Source organism: Schistocerca gregaria, chromosome 6 (genome assembly GCF_023897955.1).
Source record: "Schistocerca gregaria isolate iqSchGreg1 chromosome 6, iqSchGreg1.2, whole genome shotgun sequence".
NCBI classification, from domain to species: domain Eukaryota; kingdom Metazoa; phylum Arthropoda; class Insecta; order Orthoptera; family Acrididae; genus Schistocerca; species Schistocerca gregaria.
The window spans coordinates 535,257,374-535,284,735 of NC_064925.1; positions in this window are offsets into that span (position 1 = coordinate 535,257,374).

Consider the following 27,362-nt stretch of genomic DNA (forward strand, 5'->3'; position numbering starts at 1 on the left):
AAGATTTTTGTGAGGTAAGTGATTTGTGAAACGTATAGGTTAATGTTAGTCAGGGCCATTCTTTCGTAGGGATTTTTGGAAGTCAGATTGCGTTGCGCTAAAAAAATATTGTGTGTCAGCTTAAGCACAGTCGTGTATAAATTTTTCTAAGGGGATGTTTCATATGTCGACCCTTAGCCACGGATACCTCACTGGATACTTCTGATTTTTTTCTTGTAGTTTGTGTAATTAGTGTAGCTTTTGTTTATTGCTAGCGCGTAATCATAGAATTTCCTTTGTAGTTGCAGTCTTTCATTGTTGTACAGTAAAACAGTTGTGGCATGCATGTAGTTGTGCACAAAGTATTTCGCAGCTGCGCTTGCAATTAACTAGATATTATTTTCAGTGAGATGTTAATGTGTTCTCTTATTTTTCTTTTCAAATTGTGCTTTTTTTGTGTTGTCGTGTGAAATATTGTGACAATAATGGCGTGTGAAAAACGTAATACTAGGCTTCAAAGTAAACTGAAAAATGACAGTGAAGACGAAAGCAGTGTGTTAGCGCCAACATGTAATGAATAAACTAATGTTCAAAGTAGTAATTTGGTAATAGTGCATAGGGGAATGGAGCGGGTTGCAAATAATGGTGTAGGCAGTGAAACAATTAGTAAACAGGGAAGCATTATCGATCGATCGGTCGGCAACAGTTCGCCTCAGGATTCCGAAATGACAGGACACAATATTGCAAATACTGTACATTCAGGTTTTGCGTCCTCACTGTTTTCTCAAATAAGTCAAGACACATTTTCTGTTTTTCAAACTGCGAATATTGCTGGTGCAAATGCATTGCCGAATAGGACTAAGGAACATGTTTCAGACACCAGTGCATTATTATTACAATTAATGCAACAAATGGGACAAAAGCTTCAAAAGTTAGACACAATGGAACAAAATCAGAGACAAACACAGCAAAAGCTTCAAAAGTTAGACACAATGGAACAAAATCTTTAAAAGTTAGACACAGTGGAACAAAATCAGAGACAAACACAGCAAAAGTTGGACACAATGGAACAAAATCAGAGACAAACACAGCAAAAGCTTCAAAAGTTAGACACAGTGGAACATATGCTTGAACAAACACGTGAAGATTTAACTACTGAATTACATAAAATCGAATCGAAATGTCAAAAAGTCTGTAATGACTTAAAAACACAAATTTGTGAGCATTTCCAACCCATTTTTTCGCGGCTTGAAAATGCATTACAGAATCACGAAGCAGCCATAAAAGAACTGCAAACAATTGTTCATGAAAATCATGTCACCTTGCAAGCTAAAATTGACTCAGTTGCAACCACCGATTCGGTTACGCAACTTGCAAGAACTCAGGAAAACTTAAAGGTCACAGTAGATTCGATTTCAACACAAATGGACACTCTGAAACTTGGTTTAGAAAAACACACTGAGGAAATGTGTTCACTATCGGAGAAAGTAGCCGAACTTTCAGATCAGTTCACTAACTTATCTACGAATTTAGATGATGATCTGAATGACACAAAACCTGTAGCCTTTACTGACACTGAAGAGTATGTACAAATTAGGAAATTCAAACAGAATCAAAATCAACTCAACACACAGTACAAAAGAGAAATGCGGGAAGTACAAGATCAGTTGGCTCAAGTAATACAAGAATTACATATTTCAGAGGACACTCGCGCCCCAGTATGGGAAGAGGGACATAGCAATACAGAACAACCACAAGAAATTACACAGGGCATTTCGGAAATTATGAATGAAATTGGCAAGGTACACCGAATTTTGAGATGGAACCGCCGAAACGACGTAACAATGACCGACATGCGACTCGCCGACATGATGCTTTTAACTATAAGCTGTTCATTACTACACGTAAATTCAAAACATTTAAGAATTCTGGCAACGACATTCATCCACAAGCGTGGCTTCATCAATTCTCTCATTGTTTTCCTCCCAACTGGTCATTAGAGCACAGATTAGAATTTATGTGTGGCTACTTGGAGAATGAACCAGCTGTAAGAATGCGATCGGTCATTCACGATTGCCACAGTGAAGGAGAACTTCACCATGCCTTCCTCTCAGCATATTGGTCCCAAGCCACACAAGACCGAGTAAAACATGGCATCACGATGATGAAACATTTCGAACAATCTGAATTTTCCAGTCTTGTCAAATATTTTGAAGACATGTTACATAAGAATCAGTATCTTTCAAACCCATACAGCCCCTCAGAACTCATCCGCATTTGCTTAATCAAATTACCTGAACATTTACGACAGATTATTTTAGCAGGGCGATGCAAAGACGACATTGAAGTTTTTCAGGGACTGTTACAAGAACTGGAAATTGACACTGACAATCGCGGAACGCGAAAACAGGAGCACAACAATTACAGGTCACACCTGTCACAATTCCGCGATGACAGAAATAATACACGACAAGGCTATTCGTACAACGTAAATCGTGACCAAAACAGACACGACCCGTATGACCACCGTTGGCAGAGTAGTAATTATTACAGGGAAAGATCACCTCTCCGCTTCAATGACTATCACAGAGACAATCAGAGAAACAGACAATATGTAAACCAAAATAATTATTATCAAGGGAGACGGAATAACTTAAGACGCAACGGTCCAGCGCGCAGTTACGATTCTGGGAGAAATTCTCCACCACGTGACCGACAAGAAAGAAACTATGGAATCTACCGACATGACGACACACGATATGATCGTAACGACAGACCTGAACTGCAGCAGAACTGGCGGGATTCAAACAGAGCAGGGCCCTCTCGACAATGTGAATTTGTAGAAGTTAGGTCTCCAAATCCCATTAACGACTCGCGCCAACAAAGACACAATAGGCAATGACTCACACCGCTGGCAGCTACAAAACGTACGCATGAAACTGACGACGCAGCTGCCGTAGCTAGTAATTACGTAAAAATGGAAGACATTAGGGACATCTTACTCCAGGAACAGGACGTAAAACATAACAACATTGCATATCCTGTGATTCACATTACAGTAAATGACGTAAAATTTACGGCAGTACTTGACTCAGGCAGTCCCATTTCAGTAATTAGTGAAACAGCTTTTAGTAAATGCAGCAAATCGAAAGATTGTCCCACACTTCCGTTACGCAAGATTAAATTACAAGGTGCAGTCATTGGAAAAAGTGTAGATGTACGCCAACAAACCAACTCAGAATTCTTTTGTCAAAGCCACAGCTTCTCTATGAATTTTCTTATTGTTCCATTATTGTTGACGGAAATTATACTGGGAGTAGACTTTTTGAATGAATACAAAGCAATCTTAAACTTTCACGATGCCGAAATAAGTTTAGAGAAAGAAGGTAAGTCAACAGCTTTGAAAATTGAAGATTGGCTCTCAAACCATGACGAGGAAATTAATCGGCTTTACCTTCTGTTAGACAACAGTTCGGAATTTTCTACGGAACTAGACACTAACAATCACTCTGCAAGTACTGACAGTGATGATATCGACGGCATATTTGAAACTAATAAGTTAATTCAGAATAAAATTCAAAAAATTGAGAATTGTAATGACACTGATAGGCAGGACCTTTTTGAGATTTTACAAGCACATTCCACAGTTTTTACTCACAAGACAGGAACAATGAAGGGATTTCAATACCAATTTCGTGTTCGTGAGCATACTAAATTTTGTGTTAGACCATACGTAATTCCAGCACATTATGGGGACCGTGTTAGAACAGAAATACAATCTATGCTTGACGACGGCATTATTGAGCCTGCAGTAAGCTCATACAACAATCCATTACATGTTGTTGAGAAGAAAAATGGATCGATCAGGCTTGTCTTAGATTCGAGACAAATCAATACTATCATTATTCCTGAAACAGACAGGCCGCAAACGTTGGAAGAACTTCTTCAAATTTTTAATGGTGTAAAAGTGTTGTCTTCCATTGATCTCAGATCCAGCTTTTATTAGATCGAACTTCATCCAGAATGTAGAAAATACACAGCTTTCCTTTGTTTCGGCGTTTGTTATCAGTTTCGGAAACTTCCTTTTGGCTTCAACATTTCTTCGGCGGCATTCATTCGCGGGCTAAATTCCATATTACCTGAGTTCTTAAAACGTCACATCACCTTATATGTGGACGATATTCTGATAGCAGAAGCCTCATGGGAACAACATAATCGCATCCTCAACAGCGTGTTACGTATTTTTGCAGAATCTGGAATTACAGTTAACTTGGAAAAGTCTGAATTCGGTAGGACAAAGGTGAAGTTTTTGGGACATATTATTTCTTCTGAAGGCATTCAGCCGGATCCTGACAAGTTAGAAGCAATCAGAGCCATTCCAGTTCCATCCACAAAAAAAACAAGTCCGCAGTTTTCTAGGTCTCGTAAATTTTTACCGTCGTTTTCTGAATATGCAAATTCTAGTTACACCAAAACTTTGTTCTCTCACTGGAAAAAATACTATTTGGAACTGGGACGAACAAGCACAGTTGGAATTCAATTCTTTGAAAGAATCGTTACTTAACGCGCCAATACTAGCTCATCCTGATCTCTCACAAGATTTTTGCCTTAGCACGGATTCTTCTAAAGTCGGTCTTGGTGCCCATTTATTTCAAGAAGCCACAGAAAATGACATTACTGTTCAGAAAGCCATTGCTTTTGCTAGCCGAGTGCTAACAAAATCTGAAAAAAATTATTCCGTTACTGAATTAGAAGCTTTAGCTATCGTTTGGGCATTTAACAAATTCCGTTTCTTTCTTTATGGTAAGCACGTACAAGTATACAGTGACCATCGTGCATTACAATTTCTTATGTCTTCAAAATTAAATCATGACAGGTTAAAACGTTGGGCATTGTTTCTGCAAGAATTCCACTTCACAATAGTCTACATTCCCGGCAAGGAGAACATTGTTGCGGACGCACTGTCACGCGCACCGGCTGGGCTTGAGAAAAGTAACTCAGAAAGCAACCTCGAGAGAAATTTCAGTATTCTTTACATCCAGAAAGTCGCCTTTGAAAACTTCATCACCACATCTTTAAAGGACATTGCTCATGAACAAGATAAAGATCCGATTTGGAAAGACATCAAAAGTAAATGGCAAGAAAAGACACACACACAGATTCGGCATTATAATCTGGTTAGAAACAACATACTGTTCAAACGATGCACTGTTGATGACAAGCTATGGGTACTTTGCATTCCAGACGATTTTGTTAATAAGCTCATTTGGTACATTCATTTCAGCTATGCACATTTTGGTCCACGAAAATGTTATCATATTCTTCGAACGACTTGTTATTTTAACAATATGGAAAACAGAATTCGAAGAGTCTTGTCTATTTGTAAACTTTGTCAAAAGGCGAAACCATCTACTGTCTCTCATCGTGCTCCATTGTTTCCTATCATTCCTTCTAAATTAAAAGAATTTGCTGCTGTTGATCTCTTGGGACCGCTTGTCAGAACATCTAATGGATTTTCGTTCGTTCTAGTCGCTGTTGAACTTACTTCAAAATTTGTTTCTTTCACTCCGTTACGTAAAGCCACTGGACGGTCTGTATCCAACGCCTTGGTTAGAAATTTCTTACGTGAAGTTGGACACGTTAGTAAAGTAATTTCAGATAACGGACCGCAATTCAGATCTGCTGTTTGGTCACGCATGCTTCGTAACCATAAAGTCAAATCTGTTTTTATTTCATTGTACTCACCACATTGTAACCCGTCTGAACGGATTATGAAAGAAATCAATAATCTTTGCAGACTTTATTGTCACAGAAAACATCAGCATTGGGACAGATATTTACACTTATTTCAAAACGTGCTGAATGAAATGCCTCATGACTCCACTGCTTTACCACCTGTTCTTGTACTGAAGAATAAAGAACCACCAAACAGAATCAGAGAGCTTGTACCTTTTCCGAATACACGTAAACTTCGACACAAAGACATAATTGATTTGGCTATTAAAAATAAAAATTCTGCTGCAGACAAAAGGAAAAAATTACACAGTAAAGCAAATGCAAAGAAATTATATATTGGTCAGAAAGTTCTCAAGCTCATCCATTGTCACATAAGAAGAAACACTTGAGTCACAAATTCTTTCTAGTTTACAATGGACCTTAGAGAATCCGACGTATAACACATGATAATTGCGTTGAAGTTGAAACTCTGCGTACTAGGAAGAGTAAAGGTTTACACCACATTTCACATGTAAAACCGTTTATTGAAAGATAATCTCCTTTTTAACTTTGTATATGCCATATAACTTTTCACTTCACATTACTAGTATGCTTTGTCAGACTTATAATCTCTTAACATGCAGCAATATTTAAGTTAAATATCCAATCAAGAACCAAGAGAACTTATCTAAACAGAAATTACGAATGCATTGTTACAGTGAACAGATGACACAGTGTCATTGTGTGTGTGTACATTCTTGCTTGTTAGTGGCACGATTATGTAACGACCATAGGGCTGACATACTTAGAACATTTACCAGTACTACTAATGAGATTTTAATGCAACATTTTGGTTTACTTGCAGATACATTCTGGATTTAAAGTACTTTCTGTGAGATACCAGATGACACAGTGGTTAGTATATGTGACAGCTACACGATTATATCACGACGCTACTAATGAGTGACAATTTACAATGTTGCTTTTGCGGTGTACTTGTTTTATATCTGCAGTTTTTCTGAATAATTCTGGAAAGTAGAACATGTTTTACTAGTAACTTTTGTGGTATAGCTACAATGAGACAGCCTTTTCTGTAGCACAACAATACGTTACAGTACAGTACTTACTTCATCACGGCAATAAGCGTAGTAACTACGATATCTATACGCAAAGCATTTCACTTTTGTTTATCATGAAGTAAGTACATTGACTTCTGCAGAACTTAGTTTTCGGAGGACGATAACTACGACACTTCCACAGAGATTATCTTACAACAAGACGCACAGTTTAGCGCTACCCTTACACGTATTTGAGTGATTAATTTTGTACTTAAACATTTATTCTTAAAGATATTTGAAGTGCAATGATACAAAGGTTTTCCATGATACATTTCATTCCATTGCTGTAATCTGCAACACCTGAGGATATAATTACATTAATCCTCAGGGGGGTACACGCTTACTTTGTGTACCATGTGTTTGGCAAGCACAAGGAGCCCTAGCTAATATGGTACTTGCTTATACAACTCTACACATCGGTACCATATTTATCTAATACCTAAATTACACAGCTATCTGATCATTTAACTGAGAGAAACAAACATTTATTATACTACATCAGTGACAGATGTTTACGTAATTACACAGTTGGATAACTTCACACTTACGAAATTGTATTCTTTTCTGTACTTTGTGAACTGTTCATATTTTTCCAGAACCATTGTGATACTATGAGAGCTTTGAATGATGTATTTGGTATGGGATCATGATTTTTAAAGTACGTTTGAGGTAGATGACACTTTTGACATGAGCAGAGAATATTTTTTAAGTTTCGAAATTATTGCAGAAAGCTATGACGTTTGAGATTTGACTGAGATGTTATGATATTATTACGATGACGATGTGAATTATGCTGCTGAGGTATTTTTAAGCTGATGCTATATGAGTTATTTGATTATGCTACGTATCTGTTATGATGAAATATTGAAGAAGTGTCGACGAATAAGGTAAGTAATAATGAGTAGTGGTTAGGGACTCTGGTTTGTGAAAAAGGTTGTTGAAAACCAAGAATCGTACTTTAAGAGTTATGAAATGTATGTAAATGCTTGAATGTATTACAATGCCGACGAAAATTTTTTGGGCACTATTCTATTTAAAGGATTTTGTTTCTACATATTTGTAACGCAAATTCTTGACCTGTGAATTTTTTTATATGAGACTGCCACTGTAGCGGAAACTGGTGTCATAAATATTTCGGTAAGACAATTAAGTGACCACCTGCACGTAATGCGTCGTGGGCACCCAGCTGCGCGACAACCACCTGACAAAAGAGAGCCATTAGTGTGTGCCTTTCAGAGGCACAGGTAAAAAAAAAGGGGGGCCATTATCCTCTCTATTGACATTCCTTTGTAGAAAGCACCGCAAATACGACACGCTCATTACTGAGAAAGATACTTACATCTGACACCTGATTATAACAAACGTCTTTCTACGAGAGTTGAGAGAATTCTACTAACTTATGAAATGTCACATGACTATTGAATGATATTTTTATGCTTTGTCCATAGTTGCTTATTTCATTTGATATCTGTTTTCCAGCTGTGTTGCAGCATTGGTTTTATAAAATTAAATGCATTTGCTAATGTGAACACTTTCTGTCAACAGATCTATTAAATAATTATTTCATGATCCACATTCTTCGAAAAAGGAGCTCTTGGAATGGAAAGAGCAATAAGAAGCGACTAATAACAGTAACTGTATATATAATTTCCTTTTCAAGTACTTGGTAATTTGTTGTAGCATTAGTTTTTGTGGTGCACCACTTTAATTATATAGACATTAAGATGTGAATCGACATCTCCCTTTTCTGCATTGTTGTCTTTACTGTAATATTTTTTCTGCTTGAGCTTTGTCATGTTTAGGTATAATTTATAGCATTTGCTGCTGCTGCTATGTGCCAGGCATAGTGCTACTGAATGTCACTTTGTATTACTAGGTTAAGCCAATTTTATTACTGATTTATTTTTCTTGTTTGCTGCGCATTGCCTAATATTAGTTGTAATATTGCTGCCTTTTTTGCCAATTTCCATTTTTTAACATTGCTGTTTGTGTAAATTGTTTTGTGCTGCTGCATTGCCTCATCCCTTAGTTAAGCATCTGAGCTCAGTAGATTTAAGTTAGCTTAAGAGGGGGTAGACTATATAAGAAACTAACTATGATGAATTGGAAGAAAAGCATTGAGAAGCTTTAAGAAAATGGTCTGGCCAAAAAAGTAGTGTACAGTGGAGAAAAACTATTTTTTTAAGAGGATGTGAACAGAATACAGAAAGCAGGTTTAGATAGGACTTTTTGGAAATAATGATGAACTAAGGGAGATCTCTATGCAAAATACTGCAGTAAAACAAACCCTGTCCTTTCCTTTCGTATTATTCCTCTATGTGTTGATGTACCCTTGTGTATTTGTCTTTTTCCTGTCTTTATGTGTTTAGCTAATAAGATTTATGTTGTAGAATTTTTCAAATACTATGTTATTTTCTTTGTAAATATGTTCAGACATTATTTATTCTGTTTGTTTTAATGCTCATGTGTGAAGTTGATGTTTCAAAAGTTATTCTGATCTTTTATGTATATACTTATGTCATAATTTTTGTAACACTGATGTATTTTCTATTGCGATTCTTTTGTAAAGCCTGTACTACTGCAAATGTTATCTGTATTGTTATGTTCTTTAAAGATGTATTTTGTACGTTTGTTATTGCATTCTTATGTTATAAAATTGTAATTGACACCAGTTCATCAAATTAAGTAAATTGTAAATTACATTTCTCTGCACACATTTCTGTTGGTCATAGTATATGGACAATATATGAGAAGTAGGGACTGATAGTGTTTGCACGTGTGTTAATAATTCAGTAAGGGACTGGATAACAGCATTGCTGATTGTAAGAACATTTCAAAAACAATTTTTGTGAGTGCACAAGTGGTGGTTGTGGTCTTGTTATATTATCCGCAAGACTCTTCGATGATGATTGTGCACCTGCATGGTTGCCACAGATGGCTGCTGGCCGTCTCTACAAGGACTACAGAGGGTCTACACCTTTGATGACCCACCAATACCATTATTTCTACAAGGACTGCAATGGGTCTGCACCTCTGCTCGCCCACCAATACCGTAATCTCTACCAGGACTACAGTGGGTCTGCTCTGTGATGACCTACCTACCGATAGCCTTCAACGTCGACTGACTCTGCTGTGGCCCATTACCTGTCTGCATGTCAAGAGTCAGCACTGCCTTTCTGTTGGAAGGACAACACTTCCTCAAGACTGCATGGAAATCCACTACTTCCGTGTGCATTTTCTTTTACTGCTTAGACTTTGAGAAAAACACTGCAATTTTACTTTGATGAATGATCAGGACTGTCTTTATGGACTGTGAGAAAATTTTAGCTTTTGACCAACATTGTATCAATAAGTGTGTGTATTTGATATCTTTGTTATAGTAATTATGAAAAATTTTATCAAATCATTATTGGCCACTGCCCAAAACAATTTGTAAAAATTTTTTGTGGGGAGCATGGGGGCTATGTAAGTAGGCTGTTTAGGTTTTCTTATTGGTAACGCCACATAGCGCTCGGTATGAAAAAATCACTGGCTGTGCCGTGTGCAGTCTGTGTTTAGTCTGCATTGTTGTCTGCCATTGTGGTGTCGGGCAGCGGCAGCTGGATGCTAACAGCGCATAGCGTTGCGCAGTTGGAGGTGAGCCGCCAGCAGTGGTGGACGTGGGGAGAGAGATTGCGGAGTTTTGAAATTTGTAAGAATTGGTTTCATGAACTGCTATATATACACTCCTGGAAATTGAAATAAGAACACACTGAACTCATTGTCCCAGGGAGGGGAAACTTTATTGACACATTCCTGGGCTCAGATACATCACATGATCACACTGACAGAACCACAGGCACATAGACACAGGCAACAGAGCATGCACAATGTCGGCACTAGTACAGTGTATATCCACCTTTCGCAGCAATGCAGGCTGCTATTCTCCCATGGAGACGATCGTAGAGATGTTGGATATAGTCCTGTGGAACGGCTTGCCATGCCATTTCCACCTGGCGCCTCATTTGGACCAGCGTTCGTGCTGGATGTGCAGACTGCGTGAGACGACACTTCATCCAGTCCCAAACATGCTCAATGGGGGACAGATCCGGAGATCTTGCTGGCCACGGTAGTTGACTTACACCTTCTAGAGCACGTTGGGTGGCACGGGATACATGCGGACGTGCATTGTCCTGTTGGAACAGCAAGTTCCCTTGCCGGTCTAGCAATGGTAGAACGATCGGTTCGATGACGGTTTGGATGTAACGTCCCCTCGACGATCACCAGAGTTGTACGACCAATGTAGGAGATCGCTCCCCACACCATGATGCCGGGTGTTGGCCCTGTGTGCCTCGGTCGTATGCAGTCCTGATTGTGGCGCGCACCTGCACGGCGCCAAACACGCATACGACCATCATTGGCACCAAGGCAGAAGCGACTCTCATCGCTGAAAACGACACGTCTCCATTCGTCCCTCCATTCACGCCTGTCGCGACACCACTGGAGGCGGGCTGCACGATGTTGGGGCGTGAGCGGAAGACGGCCTAACGGTGTGCGGGACCGTAGCCCAGCTTCATGGAGACGGTTGCGAATGGTCCTCGCCGATACACCAGGAGCAACAGTGTCCCTAATTTGCTGGGAAATGGCGGTGCGGTCCCCTACGGCACTGCGTAGGATCCTACGGTCTTGGCGTGCATCCGTGCGTCGCTGCGGTCCGGTCTCAGGTCGACGGGTACGTGCACCTTCGGCCGACCACTGGCGACGACATCGATGTACTGTGGAGACCTCACGCCCCACGTGTTGAGCAATTCGGCTGTACGTCCACCCGGCCTCCCGCATGCCCACTATACGCCCTCGCTCAAAGTCCGTCAACTGCACATATGGTTCACGTCCACGCTGTCGCGGCATGCTACCGGTGTTAGTGACTGCGATGGAGCTCCTTATGCCACGGCAAACTGGCTTACACTGACGGCGGCGGTGCACAAATGCTGCACAGCTAGCGCCGTTCGACGGCCAGCACCGCGGTTCCTGGTGTGTCCGCTGTGCCGTGCGTGTGATCATTGCTTGTACAGCCCTCTCGCAGTGTCCGGAGCAAGTATGGTGGGTCTGACACACCGGTGTCAATGTGTTCTTTTTTCCATTTCCAGGAGTGTATTATGACTAGTGATGTAAATACATTGTTTGTTCTCTATTAAAATCTTCCATTTACTAACTATGCCTATCAGTAGTTAGTGCCTTCAGTAGTTTGAATCTTTTATTTAGCTGGCAGTAGTGGCGCTCGCTGTATTGCAGTAGCTTGAGTAACGAAGATTTTTGTGAGGTAAGTGATTTGTGAAACGTATAGGTTAATGTTAGTCAGGGCCATTCTTTCGTAGGGATTTTTGGAAGTCAGATTGCGTTGCGCTAAAAAATATTGTGTGTCAGCTTAAGCACAGTCGTGTATAAATTTTTCTAAGGGGATGTTTCATATGTCGACCCTTAGCCACGGATACCTCACTGGATACTTCTGATTTTTTTCTTGTAGTTTGTGTAATTAGTGTAGCTTTTGTTTATTGCTAGCGCGTAATCATAGAATTTCCTTTGTAGTTGCAGTCTTTCATTGTTGTACAGTAAAACAGTTGTGGCATGCATGTAGTTGTGCACAAAGTATTTCGCAGCTGCGCTTGCAATTAACTAGATATTATTTTCAGTGATATGTTAATGTGTTCTCTTATTTTTCTTTTCAAATTGTGCTTTTTTTGTGTTGTCGTGTGAAATATTGTGACAATAATGGCGTGTGAAAAACGTAATACTAGGCTTCAAAGTAAACTGAAAAATGACAGTGAAGACGAAAGCAGTGTGTTAGCGCCACCATGTAATGAATAAACTAATGTTCAAAGTAGTAATTTGGTAATAGTGCATAGGGAAATGGAGTGGGTTGCAAATAATGGTGTAGGCAGTGAAACAATTAGTAAACAGGGAAGCATTATCGATCGATCGGTCGGCAACAGTTCGCCTCAGGATTCCGAAATGACAGGACACAATATTGCAAATACTGTACATTCAGGTTTTGCGTCCTCACTGTTTTCTCAAATAAGTCAAGACACATTTTCTGTTTTTCAAACTGCGAATATTGCCGGTGCAAATGCATTGCCGAATAGGACTAAGGAACATGTTTCAGACACCAGTGCATTATTATTACAATTAATGCAACATATGGGACAAAAGCTTCAAAAGTTAGACACAATGGAACAAAATCAGAGACAAACACAGCAAAAGCTTCAAAAGTTAGACACAATGGAACAAAATCTTCAAAAGTTAGACACAGTGGAACAAAATCAGAGACAAACACAGCGAAAGTTGGACACAATGGAACAAAATCAGAGTCAAACACAGCAAAAGCTTCAAAAGTTAGACACAGTGGAACATATGCTTGAACAAACACGTGAAGATTTAACTACTGAATTACATAAAATCGAATCGAAATGTCAAAAAGTCTGTAATGACGTAAAAACACAAATTTGTGAGCATTTCCAACCCATTTTTTCGCGGCTTGAAAATGCATTACAGAATCACGAAGCAGCCATAAAAGAACTGCAAACAATTGTTCATGAAAATCATGACACCTTGCAAGCTAAAATTGACTCAGTTGCAACCACCGATTCGGTTACGCAACTTGCAAGAACTCAGGAAAACTTAAAGGTCACAGTAGATTCGATTTCAACACAAATGGACACTCTGAAACTTGGTTCAGAAAAACACACTGAGGAAATGTGTTCACTATCGGAGAAAGTAGCCGAACTTTCAGATCAGTTCACTAACTTATCTACGAAGGTAGATGATGATCTGAATGACACAAAACCTGTAGCCTTTACTGACACTGAAGAGTATGAACAAATTAGGAAATTCAAACAGAATCAAAATCAACTCAACACACAGTACAAAAGAGAAATGCGGGAAGTACAAGATCAGTTGGCTCAAGTAATACAAGAATTACATATTTCAGAGGACACTCTCGCCCCTGTATGGGAAGAGGGACATAGCAATACAGAACAACCACAAAAAAATTACACAGGGCATTTCGGAAATTATGAAAGAAATTGGCAAGGTACACCGAATTTTGAGATGGAACCGCCGAAACGACGTAACAATGACCGACATGCGACTCGCCGACATGATGCTTTTAACTATAAGCTGTTCATTACTACACGTAAATTCAAAACATTTAAGAATTCTGGCAACGACATTCATCCACAAGCGTGGCTTCATCAATTCTCTCATTGTTTTCCTCCCAACTGGTCATTAGAGCACAGATTAGAATTTATGTGTGGCTACTTGGAGAATGAACCAGCTGTAAGAATGCGATCGGTCATTCACGATTGCCACAGTGAAGGAGAACTTCACCATGCCTTCCTCTCAGCATATTGGTCCCAAGCCACACAAGACCGAGTAAAACATGGCATCACGATGATGAAACATTTCGAACAATCTGAATTTTCCAGTCTTGTCAAATATTTTGAAGACATGTTACATAAGAATCAGTATCTTTCAAACCCATACAGCCCCTCAGAACTCATCCGCATTTGCTTAATCAAATTACCTGAACATTTACGACAGATTATTTTAGCAGGACGATGCAAAGACGACATTGAAGCTTTTCAGGGACTGTTACAAGAACTGGAAATTGACACTGACAATCGCGGAACGCGAAAACAGGAGCACAACAATTACAGGTCACACCTGTCACAATTCCGCGATGACAGAAATAATACACGACAAGGCTATTCGTACAACGTAAATCGTGACCAAAACAGACACGACCCGTATGACCACCGTTGGCAGAGTAGTAATTATTACAGGGAAAGATCACCTCTCCGCTTCAATGACTATCACAGAGACAATCAGAGAAACAGACAATATGTAAACCAAAATAATTATTATCAAGGGAGACGGAATAACTTAAGACGCAACGGTCCAGCGCGCAGTTACGATTCTGGGAGAAATTCTCCACCACGTGACCGACAAGAAAGAAACTATGGAATCTACCGACATGACGACACACGATATGATCGTAACGACAGACCTGAACTGCAGCAGAACTGGCGGGATTCAAACAGAGCAGGGCCCTCTCGACAATGTGAATTTGTAGAAGTTAGGTCTCCAAATCCCATTAACGACTCGCGCCAACAAAGACACAATAGGCAATGACTCACACCGCTGGCAGCTACAAAACGTACGCATGAAACTGACGACGCAGCTGCCGTAGCTAGTAATTACGTAAAAATGGAAGACATTAGGGACATCTTACTCCAGGAACAGGACGTAAAACATAACAACATTGCATATCCTGTGATTCACATTACAGTAAATGACGTAAAATTTACGGCAGTACTTGACTCAGGCAGTCCCATTTCAGTAATTAGTGAAACAGCTTTTAGTAAATGCAGCAAATCGAAAGATTGTCCCACACTTCCGTTACGCAAGATTAAATTACAAGGTGCAGTCATTGGAAAAAGTGTAGATGTACGCCAACAAACCAACTCAGAATTCTTTTGTCAAAGCCACAGCTTCTCTATGAATTTTCTTATTGTTCCATTATTGTTGACGGAAATTATACTGGGAGTAGACTTTTTGAATGAATACAAAGCAATCTTAAACTTTCACGATGCCGAAATAAGTTTAGAGAAAGAAGGTAAGTCAACAGCTTTGAAATTTGAAGATTGGCTCTCAAACCATGACGAGGAAATTAATCGGCTTTACCTTCTGTTAGACAACAGTTCGGAATTTTCTACGGAACTAGACACTAACAATCACTCTGCAAGTACTGACAGTGATGATATCGACGGCATATTTGAAACTAATAAGTTAATTCAGAATAAAATTCAAAAAATTGAGAATTGTAATGACACTGATAGGCAGGACCTTTTTGAGATTTTACAAGCACATTCCACAGTTTTTACTCACAAAACAGGAACAATGAAGGGATTTCAATACCAATTTCGTGTTCGTGAGCATACTAAATTTTGTGTTAGACCATACGTAATTCCAGCACATTATAGGGACCGTGTTAGAACAGAAATACAATCTATGCTTGACGACGGCATTATTGAGCCTGCAGTAAGCTCATACAACAATCCATTACATGTTGTTGAGAAGAAAAATGGATCGATCAGGCTTGTCTTAGATTCGAGACAAATCAATACTATCATTATTCCTGAAACAGACAGGCCGCAAACGTTGGAAGAACTTCTTCAAAATTTTAATGGTGTAAAAGTGTTGTCTTCCATTGATCTCAGATCCAGCTTTTATTAGATCGAACTTCATCCAGAATGTAGAAAATACACAGCTTTCCTTTGTTTCGGCGTTTGTTATCAGTTTCGGAAACTTCCTTTTGGCTTCAACATTTCTTCAGCGGCATTCATTCGCGGGCTAAATTCCATATTACCTGAGTTCTTAAAACGTCACATCACCTTATATGTGGACGATATTCTGATAGCAGAAGCCTCATGGGAACAACATAATCGCATCCTCAACAGCGTGTTACGTATTTTTGCAGAATCTGGAATTACAGTTAACTTGGAAAAGTCTGAATTCGGTAGGACAAAGGTGAAGTTTTTGGGACATATTATTTCTTCTGAAGGCATTCAGCCGGATCCTGACAAGTTAGAAGCAATCAGAGCCATTCCAGTTCCATCCACAAAAAAAAAAAACAAGTCCGCAGTTTTCTAGGTCTCGTAAATTTTTACCGTCGTTTTCTGAATATGCAAATTCTAGTTACACCAAAACTTTGTTCTCTCACTGGAAAAAAATACTATTTGGAACTGGGACGAACAAGCACAGTTGGAATTCAATTCTTTGAAAGAATCGTTACTTAACGCGCCAATACTAGCTCATCCAGATCTCTCACAAGATTTTTGCCTTAGCACGGATTCTTCTAAAGTCGGTCTTGGTGCCCATTTATTTCAAGAAGCCACAGAAATTGACATTACTGTTCAGAAAGCCATTGCTTTTGCTAGCCGAGTGCTAACAAAATCTGAAAAAAATTATTCCGTTACTGAATTAGAAGCTTTAGCTATCGTTTGGGCATTTAACAAATTCCGTTTCTTTCTTTATGGTAAGCACGTAAAAGTATACAGTGACCATCGTGCATTACAATTTCTTATGTCTTCAAAATTAAATCATGACAGGTTAAAACGTTGGGCATTGTTTCTGCAAGAATTCCACTTGACAATAGTCTACATTCCCGGCAAGGAGAACATTGTTGCGGACGCACTGTCACGCGCACCGGCTGGGCTTGAGAAAAGTAACTCAGAAAGCAACCTCGAGAGAAATTTCAGTATTCTTTACATCCAGAAAGTCGCCTTTGAAAACTTCATCACCACATCTTTAAAAGACATTGCTCATGAACAAGATAAAGATCCGATTTGGAAAGACATCAAAAGTAAATGGCATGAAAAGACACACACACAGATTCGGCATTATTATCTGGTTAGAAACAACATACTGTTCAAACGATGCACTGTTGATGACAAGCTATGGGTACTTTGCATTCCAGACGATTTTGTTAATAAGCTCATTTGGTACATTCATTTCAGCTATGCACATTTTGGTCCACGAAAATGTTATCATATTCTTCGAACGACTTGTTATTTTAACAATATGAAAAAGAGAATTCGAAGAGTCTTGTCTATTTGTAAACTTTGTCAAAAGGCGAAACCATCTACTGTCTCTCATCGTGCTCCATTGTTTCCTATCGTTCCTTCTAAATTAAAAGAATTTGCTGCTGTTGATCTCTTGGGACCGGTTGTCAGAACATCTAATGGATTTTCGTACGTTCTAGTCGCTGTTGAACTTACTTCAAAATTTGTTTCTTTCACTCCTTTACGTAAAGCCACTGGACGGTCTGTATCCAACGCCTTGGTTAGAAATTTCTTACGTGAAGTTGGACACGTTAGTAAAGTAATTTCAGATAACGGACCGCAATTCAGATCTGCTGTTTGGTCACGCATGCTTCGTAACCATAAAATCAAATCTGTTTTTATTTCATTGTACTCACCACATTGTAACCCGTCTGAACGGATTATGAAAGAAATCAATAAGCTTTGCAGACTTTATTGTCACAGAAAACATCAGCATTGGGACAGATATTTACACTTATTTGAAAACGTGCTGAATGAAATGCCTCATGACTCCACTGCTTTACCACCTGTTCTTGTACTGAAGAATAAAGAACCACCAAACAGAATCAGAGAGCTTGTACCTTTTCCGAATACACGTAAACTTCGACACAAAGACATAATTGATTTGGCTATTAAAAATAAAAATTCTGCTGCAGACAAAAGGAAAAAATTACACAGTAAAGCAAATGCAAAGAAATTATATATTGGTCAGAAAGTTCTCAAGCTCATCCATTGTCACATAAGAAGAAACACTTGAGTCACAAATTCTTTCTAGTTTACAAAGGACCTTACAGAATCCGACGTATACCACATGATAATTGCGTTGAAGTTGAAACTCTGCGTACTAGGAAGAGTAAAGGTTTACACCACATTTCACATGTAAAACCGTTTATTGAAAGATAATCTCCTTTTTAACTTTGTATATGCCATATAACTTTTCACTTCACATTACTAGTATGCTTTGTCAGACTTATAATCTCTTAACATGCAGCAATATTTAAGTTAAATATCCAATCAAGAACCAAGAGAACTTATCTAAACAGAAATTACGAATGCATTGTTACAGTGAACAGATGACACAGTGTCATTGTGTGTGTGTACATTCTTGCTTGTTAGTGGCACGATTATGTAACGACCATAGGGCTGACATACTTAGAACATTTACCAGTACTACTAATGAGATTTTAATGCAACATTTTGGTTTACTTGCAGATACATTCTGGATTTAAAGTACTTTCTGTGAGATACCAGATGACACAGTGGTTAGTATATGTGACAGCTACACGATTATATCACGACGCTACTAGTGAGTGACAATTTACAATGTTGCTTTTGCGGTGTACCTGTTTTATATCTGCAGTTTTTCTGAATAATTCTGGAAAGTAGAACATGTTTTACTAGTAACTTTTGTGGTATAGCTACAATGAGACAGCCTTTTCTGTAGCACAACAATACGTTACAGTACAGTACTTACTTCATCACGGCAATAAGCGTAGTAACTACGATATCTATACGCAAAGCATTTCACTTTTGTTTATCATGAGGTAAGTACATTGACTTCTGCAGAACTTAGTTTTCGGAGGACGATAACTACGACACTTCCACAGAGATTATCTTACAACAAGACGCACAGTTTAGCGCTACCCTTACACGTATTTGAGTGATTAATTTTGTACTTAAACATTTATTCTTAAAGATATTTGAAGTGCAATGATACAAAGGTTTTCCGTGATACATTTCATTCCATTGCTGTAATCTGCAACACCTGAGGATATAATTACATTAATCCTCAGGGGGGTACACGCTTACTTTGTGTACCATGTGTTTGGCAAGCACAAGGAGCCCTAGCTAATATGGTACTTGCTTATACAACTCTACACATCGGTACCATATTTATCTAACACCTAAATTACACAGCTATCTGATCATTTAACTGAGAGAAACAAACATTTATTATACTACATCAGTGACAGATGTTTACGTAATTACACAGTTGGATAACTTCACACTTACGAAATAGTATTCTTTTCTGTACTTTGTGAACTGTTCATATTTTTCCAGAACCATTGTGATACTATGAGAGCTTTGAATGACGTATTTGGTATGGGATCATGATTTTTAAAGTACATTTGAGGTAGATGACACTTTTGACATGAGCAGAGAATATTTTTTAAGTTTCGAAATTATTGCAGAAAGCTATGACGTTTGAGATTTGACTGAGATGTTATGATATTATTACGATGACGATGTGAATTATGCTGCTGAGGTATGTTTAAGCTGATGCTATATGAGTTATTTGATTATGCTACGTATCTGTTATGATGAAATATTGAAGAAGTGTCGACGAATAAGGTAAGTAATAATGAGTAGTGGTTAGGGACTCTGGTTTGTGAAAAAGGTTGTTGAAAACCAAGAATCGTACTTTAAGAGTTATGAAATGTATGTAAATGCTTGAATGTATTACAATGCCGACGAAAATTTTTTGGGCACTATTCTATTTAAAGGATTTTGTTTCTACATATTTGTAACGCAAATTCTTGACCTGTGAATTTTTTTATATGAGACTGCCACTGTAGCGGAAACTGGTGTCATAAATATTTCGGTAAGACAATTAAGTGACCACCTGCACGTAATGCGTCGTGGGCACCCAGCTGCGCGACAACCACCTGACAAAAGAGAGCCATTAGTGTGTGCCTTTCAGAGGCACAGGTAAAAAAAAGGGGGGGCCATTATCCTCTCTATTGACATTCCTTTGTAGAAAGCACCGCAAATACGACACGCTCATTACTGAGAAAGATACTTACATCTGACACCTGATTATAACAAACGTCTTTCTACGAGAGTTGAGAGAATTCTACTAACTTATGAAATGTCACATGACTATTGAATGATATTTTTATGCTTTGTCCATAGTTGCTTATTTCATTTGATATCTGTTTTCCAGCTGTGTTGCAGCATTGGTTTTATAAAATTAAATGCATTTGCTAATGTGAACACTTTCTGTCAACAGATCTATTAAATAATTATTTCATGATCCACATTCTTCGAAAAAGGAGCTCTTGGAATGGAAAGAGCAATAAGAAGCGACTAATAACAGTAACTGTATATATAATTTCCTTTTCAAGTACTTGGTAATTTGTTGTAGCATTAGTTTTTGTGGTGCACCACTTTAATTATATAGACATTAAGATGTGAATCGACATCTCCCTTTTCTGCATTGTTGTCTTTACTGTAATATTTTTTCTGCTTGAGCTTTGTCATGTTTAGGTATAATTTATAGCATTTGCTGCTGCTGCTATGTGCCAGGCATAGTGCTACTGAATGTCACTTTGTATTACTAGGTTAAGCCAATTTTATTACTGATTTATTTTTCTTGTTTGCTGCGCATTGCCTAATATTAGTTGTAATATTGCTGCCTTTTTTTGCCAATTTCCATTTTTTAACATTGCTGTTTGTGTAAATTGTTTTGTGCTGCTGCATTGCCTCATCCCTTAGTTAAGCATCTGAGCTCAGTAGATTTAAGTTAGCTTAAGAGGGGGTAGACTATATAAGAAACTAACTATGATGAATTGGAAGAAAAGCATTGAGAAGCTTTAAGAAAATGGTTTGGCCAAAAAAGTTGTGTACAGTGGAGAAAAACTATTTTTGAAAGAGGATGTGAACAGAATACAGAAAGCAGGTTTAGATAGGACTTTTTGGAAATAATGATGAACTAAGGGAGATCTCTATGCAAGATACTGCAGTAAAACAAACCCTGTCCTTTCCTTTCGTATTATTCCTCTATGTGTTGATGTACCCTTGTGTATTTGTCTTTTTCCTGTCTTTATGTGTTTAGCTAATAAGATTTATGTTGTAGAATTTTTCAAATACTATGTTATTTTCTTTGTAAATATGTTCAGACATTATTTATTCTGTTTGTTTTAATGCTCATGTGTGAAGTTGATGTTTCAAAAGTTATTCTGATCTTTTATGTATATACTTATGTCATAATTTTTGTAACACTGATGTATTTTCTATTGCGATTCTTTTGTAAAGCCTGTACTACTGCAAATGTTATCTGTATTGTTATGTTCTTTAAAGATGTATTTTGTACGTTTGTTATTGCATTCTTATGTTATAAAATTGTAATTGACACCAGTTCATCAAATTAAGTAAATTGTAAATTACATTTCTCTGCACACATTTCTGTTGGTCATAGTATATGGACAATATGTGAGAAGTAGGGACTGATAGTGTTTGTACGTGTGTTAATAATTCAGTAAGGGACTGGATAACAGCATTGCTGATTGTAAGAACATTCCAAAAACAATTTTTGTGAGTGCACAAGTGGTGGTTGTGGATTTGTTATATTATCCGCAAGACTCTTCGATGATGATTGTGCACCTGCATGGTTGCAACAGATGGCTACAAGGACTACAGAGGGTCTACACCTTTGATGACCCACCAATACCATTATTTCTACAAGGACTGCAATGGGTCTGCACCTCTGCTCGCCCACCAATACCGTGATCTCTACTAGGACTACAGTGGGTCTGCTCTGTGATGACCTACCTACCGATAGCCTTCAACGTCGACTGACTCTGCTGTGGCCCATTACCTGTCTGCATGTCAAGAGTCAGCACTGCCTTTCTGTTGGAAGGACAACACTTCCTCAAGACTGCAAGGAAATCCACTACTTCCGTGTGCATTTTCTTTTACTGCTTAGACTTTGAGAAAAACACTGCAATTTTACTTTGATGAATGATCAGGACTGTCTTTATGGACTGTGAGAAAATTTTAGCTTTTGACCAACATTGTATCAATAAGTGTGTGTATTTGATATCTTTGTTATAGTAATTATGAAAAATTTTATCAAATCATTATTGGCCACTGCCCAAAACAATTTGTAAAAATTTTTTGTGGGGAGCATGGGGGCTATGTAAGTAGGCTGTTTAGGTTTTCTTATTGGTAACGCCACATAGCGCTCGGTATGAAAAAATCACTGGCTGTGCCGTGTGCAGTCTGTGTTTAGTCTGCATTGTTGTCTGCCATTGTAGTGTCGGGCAGCGGCAGCTGGATGCTAACAGCGCATAGCGTTGCGCAGTTGGAGGTGAGCCGCCAGCAGTGGTGGACGTGGGGAGAGAGATGGCGGAGTTTTGAAATTTGTAAGAATTGGTTACATGAACTGCTATATATATTATGACTAGTGATGTAAATACATTGTTTGTTCTCTATTAAAATCTTTCATTTACTAACTATGCCTATCAGTAGTTAGTGCCTTCAGTAGTTTGAATCTTTTATTTAGCTGGCAGTAGTGGCGCTCGCTGTATTGCAGTAGCTTGAGTAACGAAGATTTTTGTGAGGTAAGTGATTTGTGAAACGTATAGGTTAATGTTAGTCAGGGCCATTCTTTCGTAGGGATTTTTGGAAGTCAGATTGCGTTGCGCTAAAAAATATTGTGTGTCAGCTTAAGCACAGTCGTGTATAAATTTTTCTAAGGGGATGTTTCAATGCGTTAGCTGATAATTGTCAATTTTTTTAGTAAACCCAGAATGTTCGTAATCTGATTTGAAGTAAAGACTAGTTAGAAATTTCCATTTTGTTATGTTTCTAAGATTTTTAACACAGGCATATGTAAGCTGATGATTTGTATCTATGCTTTATTAGTGAGGTGAGATAATACTTGCTGTATGAATATAATTGTTTGTAATCAATTAGTAAAAGGGATGTTATTTTTCTGATAATGCAATTTCAAATGTCAGATGTTTTGAAAAGCCAAAATTAACTTCGAATACAATTTCAATAAAACAGTTTGTCTTAGTAATTCACCACTTCTTAAATGCTATCATTTATTAGCCAAAAGAATTTCATGAACATTTTGAAGTATTGCGGCCAGCATTGCTCACCGCTGAGCCTGTAACTATAATTTTTTTTCATGAAAGACCAGAATATATTGCAATCGACGATTTAATTTATTTGAGATGTCCACAGGCTCTCACTTAACTATCTCAAAGCAAATTATTTGAACAACATTGGAAAGGAATCAACCGAAATTGGCAGAAGAGGATGCTGACCTTGTCAGAGCACTTTTTTTACCTTTGTAATCCTACGGAGTCTGTTCGGAAAGCAAGTCTAGAACTTCAGCTGCCTAAGTCGGTAATGCCGAAGATCTTAAGAAAACTTTTAAACCTGCGTAAATACCAGTTACAGTTGGTGTATGGTTTAAAGCCAGATAACTGTGGGAAGATGGCTTTCTTTGTTCGTGTGCTCTTCAGTATTGACACTTTTCCCCTAAGTGGGAAGGTAAATACGTATAATTTTCGTGTCATGATAAACTAATACGACGTAAAACACATTTCCTAAAATTAAACGTTTTCTGTGCTGTGCTCCGATGTCAAGGGGCGGACCGCTTCTTTGCCCCTCAAGCCACCGTAACATGAGTGGATTAACCGAATACGCTGGAAGAAAAGCTTTCTCTAATTAGAGCGTGAACCTAATAACTTTATTTGGTGACAAGATGAAGTCTCTTTCAACTGGCATTGCTTTGTGTGAGAGTGGTTGAAAGTCCAGGTCCATGGACGCTGGATTGCTCATAAATGGTCAACACGATACCTGACGATTTGCCGTAGTTGAGACGCAGTATTGAACAGCCCATTTTTTAAATTGACTCTGATTTTTTAAGTAAATTGTGGGGGCGAGTGAATTTTAGATTGCATGTGTGTTGTATAACTGGAGGTGCACACACTGAACATTCGTGAGTTACTTTATCTTTAATTTAATGTGCGATCTGTTGAAATAGTTGAAATTATTTTATAATACACCACTGGAAACTGGAACATTCTTTGACGAACATCGCTGTCTCATACATTCATTATGTCTAACGCAAACTGTTTGTGATTTCAGGAAACATTTGTCACAATTTTTATAGATATACCGAACTATTTATAAGCTTGACTGTGGAAATAAATTTGATGAGGCACCCGTCATGTAGGCAGCAGATCGTTAAGAAGTTTGAAGTATGATACTTGTATGTTGGGAATAAGGCTACCCACGAATGCTGCAAATAAATGTCTGTTGTCCGGTGTCATACTAACGCTACAACAGAATAGAGAATTCTGTCGGGGCCAATAATTAAATAAAAGAAGGCAACATTATAAATTTGAATGTAATAGTTGTTACTCCACAGAAGGCAGAAGTGTGAATACATCATCTTAAGCCATGGTTGCAAAAATAACGGCACCAATTAATTGTAGCAGTCGAGGAAATGTAGTAGAAGCTGTACTTCGTTCATCATAAGAATACACCTGATGTAAACGAAAACAAACGCGGCGATTGGTCAGAAGCCGTAGCGCACATACACTGGTGGTGTTACGCTATTGGAAATAGATCCTTCTTATGTGTTAGATATGTTATTACTAAGTTTCCTCAAATGAAACTTTAGGATATTCAAATGGATTTACAGTCATCAATGTTTTTCTTAATGACACGTTAGCTACGTAGTTTTTATCTCAAAAATCGTTTACAGTCACAGCCAAAGCAGCGTTGTGCTCTGATTGTCGCGCTGTTAATGTGAAGTATGAAAACTGCAGAGGCTGCTTTCTGTTCCGTAGTGAAACACGCATGCGAAACACTATTAAAAAATGCCGAGAAGGAGGTTGTTCTCAATGTTTTCCATACATTTACGGAGATAATCGTCTTTGAAGTTTCCACAGCAACTGTATTACATACAGTTGAGACATAGCTTTATATCGTACGTGTATGGTAGTCGGTAGTGTAAAGGCGTGTTAATCCAAGTGCGGTTTATGATTCGTTGGTTCAAATTCCTCCAAAGTCATTTCTTTCCTCATTCAGTTTTAAATACCTACGTATAGTAAATATTAAATTCGTCATCGCTTTTTCTGAATCATGCACGGTTTCTTGTGTCTAATACACTGGGCGCGAAATTTGTGTTTCCATTTCAAACACAAATTCTTAATAATTAATGTTCATTAAACATTGTTGATAGTTGTTGCTTAAATTTAAAAAAAATTAATTTTTTAATTCAAAAATTAAAAACCAAATCCTCTTTATTTGGACTATGTCCGTCGTTTAGATAATTACCGTAGAAACATGAAAACAATCATTTTCACAGCATCGAGACCATAGACATGCTGCATTTTTACATTTGCTACTGTACCATTAGAATATGAACCCAACAGAACTGATCTGGAGCCAAGCTGCGAGATTTGTTCCGAGAAGTAACAAGACTGTCAAGCTGCCAGACGTACTGGAACTAAAGCACGCAGCTTTTTCACATGTCACTACCGAACGCCGGCGGTATATAGAACGGCTTGTCATAAGAGAAGTAGAGAAAATGCGACGCCTAGTTGGCTTCGTGGGTTCTGTTGTTGATAGGTTCGTTATCGACGTAGCAGGTGACACTTCCCGGACTGAAATGTATTTCTCGGATTCGGATAAGGAAGGAGCTAAGATGTTGCCAGACGACTGACTGTAATTAATATCTTCAGTGGCTTCAGTATTCAACAGTACGATGAATCCCTGTAGTATGCTTTTGCAATACAAACAGTTCGCTCTGAAAAATTACCCTATGTTTAGTTTAGGTATTTTTATCACTCTTGATTCTAATTAGACTACTATGTCAGGTGAGAACGAGTACATTTTATGCTTACCGTCTGGTCACCTAAGACGCACTCGGTAGTGCTGGAATTGTTCCGAATATTATGTCATTCTCTGTAAAAATTAAATGGCGTTCGAAGCTATATTGTTTCTTTTCTCGTTTATTTTTACTTCTGAACTGCAACTGCTCACATCATTGCATGTTAGTAGGACCGATGGCTGGCCAGTACTGCAGAAGTTCAGTTTGCTGGTAAAGCTGTGGTCCCGCATTATTGCTCAGTCTATTTGCGTGTAAGACAGCGCAAAACGTATCCATATGCTCGTACTAGACTGTAATAGTCACAGCTTGGCTGCAGCTCAAAGTGAAAGAAATCCAATGAGATTCAAGAAAGCGCGGAAGAGTACAAGGCGTAATGTTTACATCAGGTTTATTCTTATGATGAACAATGTATAGCACAGGGAAGATCAGTTTGGCGTCAGGAGAAATGTAGGAGCATGGAACGGGAGACAGTACTGACGCTACGGCCTACTTTAGAAGATAGACTGAAGAAAGGGAAACCTACGTTTATAACATTTGTATGCTTAAAGAAAACTTTTGACAGTGGTGACTTGAATATCACCCGTTATAGTTGTCACATGTTTCTGTGGGATTTTAGGGATTGTATTTTCTGCTACCTTCCGCGGCTTATTTGCTTTTCCTGGGTTGGTTTTGTTTTGTTCGGCGTGTTTCGTCTGTTTTTACTTGTGAACAGTCCGTAATTTCCAAATTCCTCATTGTACTGTATGACATCTTGTTCTATCCGTGGTTTAAATTTTATTTTTTTGTTCTTTCCACATTTTAGGAGTGACTTAATGCTGATATAAGCAAATAACGTTTTGATTTTTGGCCAGAGGTGGCCAGAAGAGTCCGATTTCCTGTAAACTGGGGTGAACGTCTCAGCCTATTTTCCCCATAATCCGATACTCTAGTTGCACCAGTAATGAAGTGTTTGTGGTGCTGTTGTCAACGCTCCAAAGCCACCCACCACCAATCACTGTTTTCTGTCGCTGAGTCTACACTCTCGTCCCCTCGTTGTGCCCTACAGTAGTTGTAGGTTGGTAAATATTGTGCTTGTGGAGATATGAATGAAGTGAGCACCATCACAATGTTGTGGTCACCAGGACATGTTTCTCTCTTTCGTAATTTACAACGGAAGGTGTTCTAGATTGTTCTAGAATGTTTTCCACCTATTACGAATGTTGTCGAACATTCAACGCACGTTTTTGAGTGTTCTACAGCACTCTGAAATGCTCCTGAAAATAACTTGAACACAGAGCA